The sequence below is a fragment of the Sciurus carolinensis genome, chromosome 1 (assembly GCF_902686445.1).
Source record: "Sciurus carolinensis chromosome 1, mSciCar1.2, whole genome shotgun sequence".
NCBI classification, from domain to species: Eukaryota; Metazoa; Chordata; class Mammalia; order Rodentia; family Sciuridae; genus Sciurus; species Sciurus carolinensis.
In genome coordinates this window covers 175,167,526-175,182,133 of record NC_062213.1, presented here as the reverse complement: position 1 = coordinate 175,182,133, position 14,608 = coordinate 175,167,526, and the positions used below count along the sequence as shown (strand labels likewise).

General features: G+C 38.0%; 1 protein-coding gene and 1 non-coding gene across 4 annotated transcripts in view; both read right to left on the bottom strand.

The window, feature by feature from the left end:
- Positions 1–14,608, bottom strand: part of Eif2b3 (eukaryotic translation initiation factor 2B subunit gamma) — a 128,630-nt gene that overhangs the window by 46,792 nt on the left and 67,230 nt on the right. The window lies entirely within an intron of this gene.
- Positions 8,797–8,902, bottom strand: LOC124968406 (U6 spliceosomal RNA). Its single transcript, XR_007105707.1, has one exon. It is a non-coding gene; the product is annotated as a U6 spliceosomal RNA (small nuclear RNA).

Here is a 14,608-nt window from a genome sequence, read left to right as displayed (position 1 = left end):
GCTGAATCTTTTTTACTTGTTCCAGTAATTTTATGGATTCCTTGGCATTTTCTACATATATGATCATGTTGTCTGTTGATGTTAAATGTTCCCAAAGCAGCAGTTGCCTGTTTTCAGCAGATTACTTTTAAATGTCAAAGAGTTCAAGGAGCAAGATGTACCCAAATTTACTCCTAATATTAATATATGTCCTACAAAAAGTATTGTACAAAACAAGTTATCTATAGAACTACAGAGCTACAGGGGAAAAAATACGGTTCAGAAAGACACCCTGAAAAAAAAGAAATATGTCCATGAAAGACAAAACTATTACTTTAGAGGTCCAAAGTTCATAAAGAATAGAATGATGTGTCAAACCGAGTTGAGTTCAAAGTTTAGGAACAGAATAGCAAGGGGTGGGAATAGAATGAGGAAAACTCAGTTGAACGAAAACTCAAAATATAAGAGAAATTTTATTACAGGCATTTCTTTACATAAATATGACTGTTAACAAGTAAACTAAATGTCACAGATGGCTCCTGAATTCAGATGCCAGCTCGAAACAATCAAGCCAGAAGAACAATATCAATGAGGATAAAAACCTCCTATGATAACTTAGTTATATTGAAGTGTTCAGTTCAACAACTCCTTTCTCTATTTGAAGACCTTCAGATAATCTCTTCTTACTTTATTTGGTAGTTTTAAACTTGTCCCAATAAAGAAATATCTTCTCTCCCATTAGAAAAGTCAAAGTTAATTCCCTGATGCAGAAATATTACAATTTAGAAAAAAATTAGAGACCAAGAAATGCTTGAAATAACCAAGGTAGCTCAGAACTACAGGAAAGAGAATGACCTACGAAACATGGTTACTCACTAGCTATCTACAATTCTAATGAGAAATTTTGGGACAACCACATTATCGCATGGCTAGCTGGCGCTTGCTGCAATGGAAAGGCACCTGCCATACCACTGTACAAGCATGATTCTGGTGGCACTGTAAGTGGTCAGGAGTTGCATATGGAGTTATCAAATTAGAGACCTGCCTATTCAGCAAAGTGAACTGTAACACTGTGTACTAAGGCCTTCTCCAAGAAAAGCAGTGCTCTGAAGTGAAAGCCCTTGGACTCAAAGCAGCAGATGCTGCTAGAGCTGGAAGCATTCTTAAGAAGTGCTACTCCAAGGGCTACTCTTCACTGTACCAACAGAAAAACAAGAGGAAATGATTTTTGTCCATGTTAAAAGCAGATTAGGGGCTAGGGTTGCAGCTTAGTGGTAAAGTGCATGCTTAGTACATGTGATGCCCTAGGTTTGATTTCCAGTACCAAAACCAAAGAATAAATAAAAATGAATAAAATAAAAGCAGATTACTTCATTTCTCTAGGTTATAGTTTCCGACCCATATTCACTGGGGAGCTACCATATGTCAGACACTTATGATTTAGCAATGAACAAAATGGACAGGAGCCCTGCCTGCAGCTTACAGTTCAGTAGAAAATAAAATACTACAAGTGTGCGATAATGTGAAGGGAAAGCACAGAATGCTATGGAAACATGTAACAGGGAACCCAGTGTAGGCTGGAAGAAGACAGAAAGCTTTCCATTTAAGCTTAGACCTGAAGGAAGGAAGAATAGGAGTTAGCCAGGTGAAAGGGTGGAGAAACTGAAATGAGCACTCTGGGTAGAGAAGACAGCAGGTACCAAGACCTTGAGGCAGACTGGGGAGAATGAGTCTAAATTCTAAAGGAAGTAGGTCTCAGGTTACAGCTATCTATAGGCAAAGGCAGAAGAACAGAATCATCCTGACACTAATGACCACTTCCACTCTGTGATATCATTGGCTTAAGAGTGAGCTAAATCAAAGTTGAAAGGCAGCTTGGTGTAGTAAAAAGAGCACTAGACTAAGAGTTGGGGTTCTAGTTCTGGTCTTGCCACTAAATACAATGCAACCATTCTTCAAGCCAGTTTTCCAATAGAGTCTTGTGTTTCAGAATCCTAGAGTTTTGTTGAGGTGTTTTCAGGTACTGTTTGGAAAGGTTGAACCAGAATAACACTGGGTTCTCTTTTTTATATAGTAGGCCTTCATATAAGATTTAATTTAAAGAAAAAGTTCTACAGCCTTAAGGGAAAGCTGGAAAAGTATCATAACTTTTTTGGGGGAGTAGGGGTGCTGGGGATTAAAACCAGGGCCTTGTACATGCTAAGGTCATACTTTATAATTGAACTACACCCCAGCCCCTAATCATAATTTTTAATCTTAGATAATATTAATTTATTGATTCAAAAAGTGTGGAAGAACAAACATGGAGGTCTATCTTATTGCCCATCTATTGCAGAGTTATTAGGAAAATTAAAAATTACAGATTTGAAGTGCCTCATATAGTCCATGTCATATGTTAGGCACTTATTAAATTATAACTAATATTATTATCATGGTCCAAGTACCTCATTTGAGATACACAGTTGAAATAAACAGATGTTGCCCTTAGGTGCTTACATGTAGTAGGAAAGATTACATGCTAAAAAACGTTATAGTATAATGTGGTATATAAAATAATGTATGAAACTGGTATAGAGGAGGATGCAGTGAGTTAAGGGAGTGGGCATAAAGCTTTACAAGCTTCATAAGCTTCATAAGGCTTATTCTAAAAGACAAGGAGAAATTTGCTAGCAGACAAAAGCATATTTTAGATTGAGGGAACAGTATGTACAAACACCAAGGAGTATGAAAAATCAAAACAGGATATGATGATAAAGTCTAAAGCTGGAGAGAGAGAGGTAGCCAAAGGCCAGGTCATGGACAGCCTTGTAAGAGGTCACATTAAGGAGTGTGGACTGGTATCTTAGGCAGAGGAAAACCAAGGAAGATTATTATCTTAAGGAAATACATACCTATGGTATGATGGCTTTGTATGCATTAACTTAGTTGATTCAGAATTATGTAGTACCTTCCCTGAATGATTCTGAGTTAGCAACAGCTATAGGAGATTTAAATTTTTATTTATTTATTTTTTGGATGGGGTCTCACCATGTTGCCCAGGCTCATGTGGAACTCCTGCGCTTAAGTAATCCTACTACCTCAGCTCCCTGAATAGCCAGGACTATATAGCCTGCAATAAGAGATACTTTGTGTGAGATTTCAAAGCCAGAAATAAAGCTGTATAAAGCTATATAGTCACATTTTTATGCTATGAAGGTCAATGAATGGAGACAAGTACTACGGCAATTTGTATATGATGTTATTGATATGCTCGCTCACCTAGTAGGCATGGGACAATACCCAGACCTGCAGTTCTTCCACATTCTGTCAGATATCCTTCAGCAACTCTTGAGTTCTGAGCCAAACATTGTGTAGTCCTGTGGTAAAGGATCCTAGCTTTTCCCACTATCATTTCACAATAATGATGCTGAAGGTAGTGAGAGACAAGTGTGTGCTTCAGTTCGTTCTTGTAGGTTTAAGGTGTCTTTGGAGTTCCTGTTTGTTCTTGCACTTGTTCACATTCAGCTTTCCTTTCTGACTGTTGGTCTAGGTTCAACATTAGACAAAGACACAACAGCATGCATACTCTACCAGCTTCCACAATAGCATAATAAATCCTTTATTCTAATCACTCACAATGCTTTTGCTTCAAAAATTGCTACTAGGCCAGGTATGGGGGATCATTTCTGTAATCTCAGCTACTCGGGATGACAGCAAGTTTGAGGAGAACTTGGAGAGACCCTATCTCAAAGCAAAAAAAAAAAAAAAAAATACAAAAAGGACTGGAACTGTAGCTCAGAGTATTTGCCTAGCATGTGCAAGGCCTTGAGATCAATACCCGATACTGCAACAAAACAAAACAAAACAAAACAAAACAAAACAAAACTCTACTTAAATCTTCCCTGTACTTACAATGCACACTTTCATATCATATTCTTATGTTTCAGAATGACTGAGTAACTCAGTGTTCCTTGTTTATAACTTTTCCTTTCTGTGCCTTTACTCAACCCACATCCATCCACTTCTTCCAACATGTATGAATCCATAAAGTCCCAGTCTTAACTTTAGTCCAAATTACCACTGTTTCTCACTTGGATTGCCAAAATACTGTCTCTAACCTGGTTTCTCTACATTTTTTCTTACCCAACTCCAATCCACTTTCCATACTATATCCAAAGTTATCTTTTCCAAGACAAATGTGCCATACCATTTTCTCACTTAAAAATTTTTGGTAATTAGGTCTGTGGTAAATTTTTTTCAAAGCTATAATTTTCCATACCCATATCCTTTTGTAAAGTGACTTTGAAGCTCTTCCCATCAAGAAGTAGAGTCTATTTTCCCATCCCATGAATCTGAGCTGGCCCTGAGACTACTTTGATCAAATGAACATGGTAAAAATGATGCTGCTACAGCTCTTCCTCTGAGACCCAAGAGTAAAAGGTCTCAGTTCTGCCCATAAAAAATCCACACCAGAGCACATTCAAACACAAGATGACACTCTGGCACCATTAATGTCTTCTTCCAACAAACATATTTGGGTCCTACTATATGTTAAGCCATATATTAGACATTAGGATTATAAAGATAAAATATAGTCATTGTCCTCATGTAATGTATTATGCAGAACAACATAGTGTTACAGATGTATCATAGAAATCACCACAGTATACAGGAAAGCATAAAGAAAGCACAATTCTGCTTTTGCAGGACAAGTTAGAAAAAAAGAGAAGTGATATTTCAGCTGAGTCTAAAAGAAAAGTAGATTTAGCCAGGGAGAATAGCCACTCCTAACTTTCACTGAAGGAGTACCATTGAATGGTGAAAATAAAAGAACAGAGGAATTAAAAGGAATGTACAAGTCAGAGAATTACAAGCAACTCTCTACTGCAGTGTGATAGTGTTGAGTATAGAATTATGTTGGAGGAATAAGGATGGTTAGGTGACCGAGGGCCTTAGGAATATTTCATTCTATAAGCAATGATTAAAAGATTTAGAGGAAAGAGATCATAGAGAACAAGGTTGAAGGTTGGGAAGAGTATTGGAAATGCTAATGGAGCAAGGTTTCAGTGGCAGTAGAGGAGAGAGTAAAAGTCATATATAAAAAGACTGGTCCCAGGCTTCTTTCTCTAATGCTACAGGAAAGGAAGTGAAGGTGGATCTGAGTAAGGATAAATTATGCAAGGAGTAGTATGCTGGGGACATCAGTATTAATTAGCTAGAATTTTCCATGGAGGGGAGGGGCTAGGGCCAATTTGTGATATTAGAATGAACAGTTGTTGAGTGATGAGGAAAGCTGGCCTAGGACAGGAGGTGTAAGGATGCAGAGTGGTTCTGAGGGTTCAACTGAGATTGGAACCATGAATTTATAGTGGTGCCAATGTATATCACCAAATAATATTTCCCCTGAAAATCTGAATGGAACCAGCATAATAGTAGACAAAATAGATGTTCAAAGTAATCCAAAGTTGAAAGTAATATAGGCAGACATAGCAAAAGGGCAATGAGTGAGGGTATGGAGGGAAAAGCCTGAAGTCATAAAATCAAGACTGAATGAAGAAGGAAATGAAGGGAAAGAGAAAAGGAAAGGATGGAAGGGGAATGATTAGAAATATGTATTGAGACTGAAATGAATGCAACGGTGTTTTGAGTAAAGATTAAACACAGGCACTAACTTCTACCCCTTCTGAAAACTCAATCCAATGGCAAAGTTGTCTTGCTTTGTTTTTAAAGACACAAGGACAAAGACACTGAGAAGAGATGACAAACAAAAATTTGGAAGCTAGAAAACAGAAGGATATAACAGATTTAGTATATCCAAGAAAGTTGAATCCTAAACCAGACATACAAAAAGTTAAGCAATCTTAATTTGTACTGTTGAAGCCCTGAAAAGATCAGGAATTGGCAACACAGCTCTTACTCACTCAGGCAGGAAATTAGCCAGTCTATGGTCAGTCCCAAAGAAAGGGCTTAAAAATATCAACATGGGTGTTCTCTCTCTCTCTCTCTTTTTTTTTTTTTTTGTGCTAGGGATTGAACCCAGAACCTTGTACTTGCGAGGCAAGCATTCTACCAACTGAACTGAACTATATCCACGGCCCTGACATGGGTGTCCTCTTATAGCCATATACTTTAAAAGTATAGAAAAGTAAGAATAAGTCTTAGTGCCTACACTGGACAAGATGTCTTGGAAAGAGTTTGTGATTCTGGCTTCCAAAAGTCCTTCTATACCTGAACCCCACCCCAAACAGTGAAAAGTACAGAAAAATACATTAGGAATTAGGGTTGGTTAGTATCAATGGGGATGTTAATTTAGGTAAATAATATTATTAAATTTTCCACACTATCAAGAAAATAATCAAGAGTTTAAACCATGTCTCCTCTGTAGTCACAGAAACAGATATTTGGCCATGATTTTTGAGGTCTTGACCAAAGTCCTTGAAAGTCCCTAGATATAAATGTCTAAATCTTCCAAGATGAGCTTGTGAACATTTTATTCCATTTAAAAATATCTGTTAGAAGATTGTTTTAATATTTTCATTACCATTCCAGTAAAAAACCTTGACTAGAATTCAAAAAAACACAGCAGAACATTGGAGAAAAGCTACATGATTTTCTTATTAAGTATCTGGCACAAATACCTTTCACTTATGAACTATTAAAAACACATGTCTGTCAGAAATAAAAAACAGGAATTTTTGAGCTGGGGGGTATCTTTAAAGAACAACTAAGCTGATTTCAGTTGGAGAAACTGGAGGCTTAGAGAAACAAAGTGATTTACTCAAGGTCACACAGCTGGTTTGTCTCAGGACTAGACTCCAAATTCCCTGTACCTGAATTTCCAGTACAATGCTCTTTCTACAGCAATATTCTTTTCCACTATACAAATGCCTGTACAAGTAAGAAAAATACTAATTAGACATGTGAGAAAGGTGCTTTGCTTTTTCCAAGTCTAATGATGTTGTGATTATGTGAGCCCTTTGGAATAAAAAAAAATTTTTTTTTTTTGGTATCAAAGAATTGAACCCAGAGGTGCTTAACCAATGAGTCACATCCCCAATGTTTTTATTTTGAGACAGGGTCTCACTAAATTGCTTAGGGCCTTGTTAAGCTGCTAAGGCTGGCTTTGAACTTGCAATAGTCCTGCCTCAGCCTCCCAAGCCGCTGGGATTACAAGTGTGCATCAACATACGCAGCCTGGTTTTTGTTTTGTTTTCCTTTGGAATAAAGTTACCAGCACTGCCTGAGGTCTAAGCTTGCTGGGGAGACTGCTGTACCTGACCACAGGCCTAGCAGGACTCCTGCTCCAACAGGAGTCTTACTCTTTTTCACTTTTCAGAACTAAATATGCCTGAGGTCCAACAAAACAATCTCTTTTAAATTATGCAAATACTTCTTTCTTTCTCTCAAAGAGAGAAAACATATGGTATATACATGCTATCATTGTTCTTTTCTTCTATAACAATTATAAAAGTAAGAAAAATTTAAAAGAAGAGGTTTCTAGTTCTCTTATATACAAAAAGGTCCTTTCCAAGATAACTCTGGCATTTGCCCAACTGAGACTGACCCCCATCTTTGGAAATTCATTAAAAAAAAAAAAAAAAAAAAAGGTAGGAAGAATGTGTTCATATTCAAAAAATGAAAATCTGAATCTAATTAGCTTTCACCCACCATCTCATTGAGGCAGGAGGAGCACAATATCCCCAGAGGACCATAGGAATGGAGGAAGAACATTTTTACTGCTCATTTATTTAGCCAGCTGCCCTACTACAACTACACACCACAGATCCTGAGTCACTGCGGGTGTGGATTCTAAGTTAGAAGAACAGGGCAAAAATGTGTCAAAGCCTTGACACTTTGACAGCACTCACACTGCTACTATAGGAAATATTCTTTTGATATGACCTTTGAGTCCTCTGACACCACAGATAGTAAGAACCCACTGTCTTTTCTGAATGTATTAGGAAGCCAAATATGATCTGAATTTATGAATAACTCTCTTGATAACTCAGAGTTTACTTGTAGTTCCAAACTTAAGCAACAACATTTAAAAAAATGTGAAATTAAATTATTCCACTGGCTTATTATTACTTCTAAAATCAACCATCTACCAAATCTGGTAGCAAACAAAAATTCTCACATATTATGAAAACTATGATTCTCAAAAAGCCTAACAGTCTAAAATATATATGTAGTTTTTCCTAATTTGATTCAACAAACAAATGGTATATGTCTACTTTTCTCTTTGACAGAACTGGCCTTATCTCTCTAGTATGCACTGAAGTTGTCTCAGGAAAGTTGTCTCTTTTTAGGAATCCTTCAAAATTCTGGATACTGAAATCCTAAATGATTTACTGGTAGAATAAAGATGATTTAAAATAAGTGCCAACTACAGCTCACGGGATAACTCAAATGTGATATATCCGTAAAACAGGATAACATTCAACAACAAAAAGAAATGCATTGTCAGCATTGCCAGAAAAAGAAAAGGAAAAATCCAAATGTTCAACAATATTGATGTGGTTAAATAAATGCCTGTGTGTGTATGTGAATGCATACATATATTTATGTCTGTATATATATACAAAATTTGTGTGCAATACCCACTGATACCCAGTATCTTTCTTTTTTTGGAATGTGGGATTGAACTCAGGGGGACTTTACCACTGAGCTAAATCCCCAGTCCTGTTTATTTTTTATTTTGAGGCAGGGTCTCACTAAGTTGCTTAGGGCCTTGATAAGTTGCTGAGGCTAGTCTCAAACTTGCTATCGTCCTGCCTCAGCCTCCCAAGGCTCTGGGATTACAAGCCTGTGCCACCACGTCTGGTTTCTTTCTTTTGTAAAAATCTGGAATGCTTCAAAAATTCGCATGTCATCCTTGTGAAGTTGCCATGCTAATCTCTGTATTGTTCCAATTTTAGTATACATGTACTGTTGAAGTGAGCACTCAAGATGTTTGTTTCTTAACTGACTTTGGACATGTTAGTAGTTTTGGGAAAAGGCCCTTGGGAAAAGGCCAATGTGGTTGGCTGCAGTTCACCTTTGTTTAGGTTTATGCATAAACCTCTACTGCCTTGGAATGAAGGTATCCTTTAGTCCTGCTGCAAATCCTGTAAGTCCCTAAAAAATTGTGCTTTGTGCAATACTGGATCTTCCTGCAACTTTATTCAGGTTGAGGTATCTTCTGACTTTGGCAGTCAGTTCTCATACACCTGCACTGAGTTTTTCTGAAATAAAATGTTGATCCTATGCCAGACCAATTAAACGATAATCCCTGGGGGTAGGATCCAAGCACCAATATTTTTTAAAATGCTCATCAGGTTGAGAAGTACTGGTCTTGTGAGAAAGGCAGAGAAGAAATTAATGCTTATAGTAGTGAGAGGCTGGAAAGGTTCTGATTGAATGGATGTACATTTTTTATACTATGATCAGTTAGGAGTTATAAGAGGCATAAACATTATAGATAGTATTCATCACAGTTTTCATATGTGTGGAGACCAATGCAACAAGTTCACCTTCATGGGAAGAAAACAATTTAACCACCCAGGCAGTTTAATTGTAGAATTAAACTATGAACGAGAACTTCAAGAGTGAGAAAACTTGTATCACAAGACAGTGGCAAACCACAGAGAAAACTATGTCATCATGTGTTGAAGTTTGGAGTCTCCAGAAGTACAACATGTTTATTAGGGATTAACATCTGTGAAAGGAGGGAGAGAAAATAGATTGTGGTAGAAAAAAAGACTGAAATGAGATGCAGGTTCTACAAAGCTTCAGTCACCCTGGCAGGGAGCTTTGGAGCAAATGTTACCTCTCCAAGTGGACTCAGTGAGGCAGGGGATGCAGGCTGCCCAAGATAGAGCAAGACCTCAGACAATGTGCCTTTCTGCAGGTGAGATAAATGCGGGTTGGTGACAGCTAGAAGTTGTCTGCTGATTTTATTCCCTGAGCAGCAAGTCCTTCTTTGAAGGGGTAAGTAGGCAGCATATCTCTATCACATAGCAATATAGCAGTGGACAAGGGGGATAAGAGGTAGATCTTTCTTCTAAGGAATCAATTTTAACCCAGGCCTTCTCTAGGAACACAGGAAAGAAGAATTATGAGATTACTTATTGCCAATGTTGAAACAACAGAAGTCCTTGAAGTATAGTAAGACCAAAAGATGACTATCTACTGCCTTAATATTTTGGATAGAGCTGGTGATTTATCCAAGATCTCAATAAAGGCTTTGTGCTGAGGTAGGATGCATCCCAAATACAGCCATGTGACTTCCTACTTCCAAACTATATGGGAACAAACTGAGGCTGAAAGCAATGGTGCCATACAAACGTTTTTTTTTTTTTTTCCTCCAAGATGTGATTCAACTTCAGTGTTTCTAAGAAACTTTTAATTCAAAGCCTACAGGTTTAGAATATTATTAGTCATCTATTACTAAACAACATGTTACCTCAAACTCAGGCTTAAAACAACAAATATTATCTCACAACTTCAGTGCTTCAGGAATCTGGGAGTGGTTCAGTTGGGTGATTCTGACTCAGGACCTCTCATTAGGCTGCATTCAAGTTCTTGTTTGGAGCTGCAGTCATCTTGAGGTTTCACAGGAAGAGAATCTGCTTTCATCATGGTTGCTGACAGGTCTAAGAATAACTACTCCACTCAAGGGTTGCCAGCCTCCACTCATGGCCTTCTCCATAGTCTTGTCTATATCCTCATGTCAATGGTAGTTAGCTTTCCTTTCCCCAAAGCTGAGTTATGACCTAGCAGCTGACTTTCTCAGAGTACAAGAGTGGATGAGATTAACAGCAGGCACCAAAGATAGAAGTTGCAGTCTTTTTATAACCTTTTTATAATTTTGGAAGTGACATCCCATTACTTCTGCCATATTCTATTTGGTGGAAACAAATCACTAAATCCAGCTTACTCTCAAAGGAAGGAAAATCCACCTCCATCTCTTGAGGGGAGGTGTGTCAAAGACACATTTATAAGTGTATCTTTAAAATTCCTATAGCAATTTAATGGAACAGTCAGTTTTGCTTTGGCTATTGAGTAAGGAAGAACAAACAATTCAATGAAATTCATTAACTATGTCCACTGCAGAATGCATTCTGAGCAACCTGACTTAATTTAGCCAAGAGCAAAGACCCTCCCCAGCCAAACTTTTCCCTAGAAGGCATTTGTGCCATGGATACAAAGCCAGGAAAGGCCATTGTCCAAAAGAGCAATGTGTTAAGCCTCTTGACTATATTCTTAGGGTTTTTGCGATTTTAAAAATTTTTAAAAATATAGAAAAACATAAATAAAAAATAATCAGACATACTTCAACTTTCCAGAATTAATTCTTACTACCTTCGCATTAAGAGTTCTAGTTTTTTAAAAACATCCTTTGTTTTATGAAGAAAGAGGCAGTTAATCTTACAGAATTCAAGGACTACTTTAGAAAATTACTAAGAGTTAAAATAAAGTCATCCTAAATCTTATTTTCCAGGAATGAAATCATTATAGACAACTCTCTATGTATATAAACACAAATAGACATACCACTATAAAAACAGGATCATACTATTGAGTCTATTTTTAAAATGAAAACTGCTCTGGTCAACAAACATATGAAAAAGTGTAGTTTTAACTAGCAATTAGAGAAATGCAAGTTAAAACTACACTGAGATCTCATTTCACTCCAGTCAGAATGGCAAATATCAAGAGTACAAGTAACAATAAATGTTGGCGAGGATGTGGGGAAAAAGATACACTCATACATTGCTGGTGGGACTGCACATTGGTGTGACCACTCCGGAAAACAGTAGCTCAATTCACAATTGCTAAGCTGAGGAACCAACCTAGGTGCCCTTCAGCAGATGAATGAGTAAAGAAAATGTGGCATATATACACAATGGAATGTTACTCAGCCATAAAAAGGAATGAAATTATGGCATTTGCAGGTAAATGGATGGAACTGGAGACTATCATGCTAAGTGAAATAAGCCATTCCCAAAAAACCAAAGACTAAATGTTCTCTCTGATATGCAAATGCTGACTCACAATAGGTTGAGTTGGGGGAGGGAAGTTTACTGGATTGGACAGGACAGAGTACTTCAAAGGGAGGGAGAATGGGAATGGGGAAAGACAGTAGAACTACTTAGACATAACTTTCCTAGGTTCATATATGAATACATAACCAGTATCCTAACTCCACATCATGTACAACCACAAAAATGGGAAGTTTTACTCCATGTATACATGATATGTCAAAATACATTCTACTGTCATGTATAACTAAAAAGAACAAATTTAAAAATAAAATGAAAAGTGCTACATTATATTTTACTTGTATTTAACAGAAGAAAAAAAGAAGTAAAAATGAAAGAACAATGAGGCACAGTGGTGCACACCTGCAGTCCCAGTGACTTGGGAGGCTGAGGTAGAGGAATTACTAGTTCAAAGGCAGCCTTGGCATCTTAGCAAGGACCTAAGCAACTTAGGGAGAGCCTGTTTCAAAATAAAAAAATAAAAAGCACTGGGGATGTGGCTCAATGGTTAACTGTCCCAGGGTTCAATCCCTGGTACCCAAAACAAATAAAAACCCCCCAAAAGTTGAGAGTTATTATATTTTATTAAAAGTTTTCTCATTTTTTAAAACTTCCTACTATTAAAAAAAGCTACTATCACCTAGACATGTTTCTTTTCTCTTCATTCTAATCACATGATTTTTGGCAGTTTTATTTTTACGCTGCTTAGGTTTATAATATCTGAATTATGTTCTATAGCCACAATTCCTACAGTTCTATCAGCATATATAAATGGATTATATGCTGATGACCATAGCTTCTCTATTATTGAATTTATTTTATTCAATCCTTGGTTGCTTTCACTATCAAGAAGTTTTTCTTCAAGAAAGGATCATAGGTGATGTATTCTTTTGAGTTTTCATGTTTGAGTATATCTTCCTGCTGTTTTTATATTTGGATGATATCTTTATTGTTTACACTATTCCTGAGTTCTACTCTTTTTCCCTGAGACTTGTGTAGATATTATTTGTCTGACACTGAGTACTGTGTAAGCCCAATTTTTCATAATTTCCATGTAAGCTTTTTGCCTCTGGATGCTTAAAAAATTCTCCTTATCCCTGAAACTTAATAAGTTTGTCTAATCTGGTCAAATTTCCTTGGAACAGAGTGTAATCTGTAGAACAAAGTAAAATCTGTAGATATCATGAATGAGGTCCTGGGTTCAATCCTCAACACTAGGGCCCCCTGCGGCGGGAGGCGCCTTTCAAGGCTAGCTTCTTGGAGCAGACTGCCCAGTGAGAGCCTTTCTACACAGAACCAGCCACAAGTCCCCAAGCCAATGGAGAGCTTCAATCCGCAAGCAGCCTCTGGGATCAGGGTAGGGCAGCCAAAGACTTCTCCAGGCGGCCCTGTCCCCTCCGGCCGCAGGCTCTTTCCACGGAGCGATCCAAGATGGCGGACTAGAGGGTGATTGCATCTCCAGTCACTCCAGAACCCAGGAGTCAAGAGGGGGAGGTATTGAGAGACTCGGACTAAAATAGAGCCACGGGGTGATCCAAGATGGCGGACTAGAGGATGACTGCATCTCCAGTCACTCCAGAACCCAGGACTCAAGAAGGGGAGGCATTGAGAGACTTGGACTAAAATAGAGTCACGGGGTGAGTCTCCCCCACTGGGTGAAGCTCGGCCTGGGCGGCAGGCACAGATAGGGGCGGCTTATCAGAGCAGGGCAGGGCAGCTAGAGTCTTCCCCAGGTAGCCTTGCACACTCCGGCGGTGGGCTCCTCCCACACGGCCAGCTGCGCGGTGCAGGCCCCCCAGTGAGAGCCTTTCCGCACAGAGCCAGCTCCAAGCCCTGGAACCAGTAGGGGGCTTTCTTCGGAAGCACTGCATTATCAAGTTCCTCCAAGACTTCAGGCTACTGAAGGCTGGGAGGTGATACACTGGAAATCTACAGGGACACTATAAACCAATAGAGGAAATCTGCAATATTTCAGGGTCCCACTGACATCTGACCAATATGAGAAAACAAGGGAAGAAAATGTCCCAAACAAACCCAGATACTGTATTAATAAAACCCAATGACAGCACAGCAGAAGAAATGTCAGAAAGGGAGTTCAGAATGTACATAATTAAAACAATCAGAGAAGCAAATGAGGAGATGAAAGAGCAAATGCAGGCATTAAATGATCGCACCAATCAACAGTTAAAAGACCAAATACGGGAAGCAAGAGATCGTTTCAACAAAGAGTTAGAGATACTGAAAAAAAAACCAAACTGAAATCCTTGAAATGAAGGAAACAATAAACCAAGTTAAAAACTCCATAGAAAGCATAACCAATAGGATAGAACACCTGGAAGACAGAACCTCAGACATTGAAGACAAAATATTTAACCTTGAAAACAAAGTTGGCCAAACAGAGAAGATGGTAAGAAATCATGAACAGAATCTACAAGAATTATGGGATATCATGAAAAGGCCAAATTTAAGAATTATTGGGATTGAGGAAGGCTTAGAGAAACAAACCAAAGGAATGAACAATCTATTCAATGAAATAATATCAGAAAATTTCCCAAATCTGAAGAACGAAATGGAAAACCAAGTACAAGAGGCTTATAGGACTCCAAATATACAAAATTACAACAGAC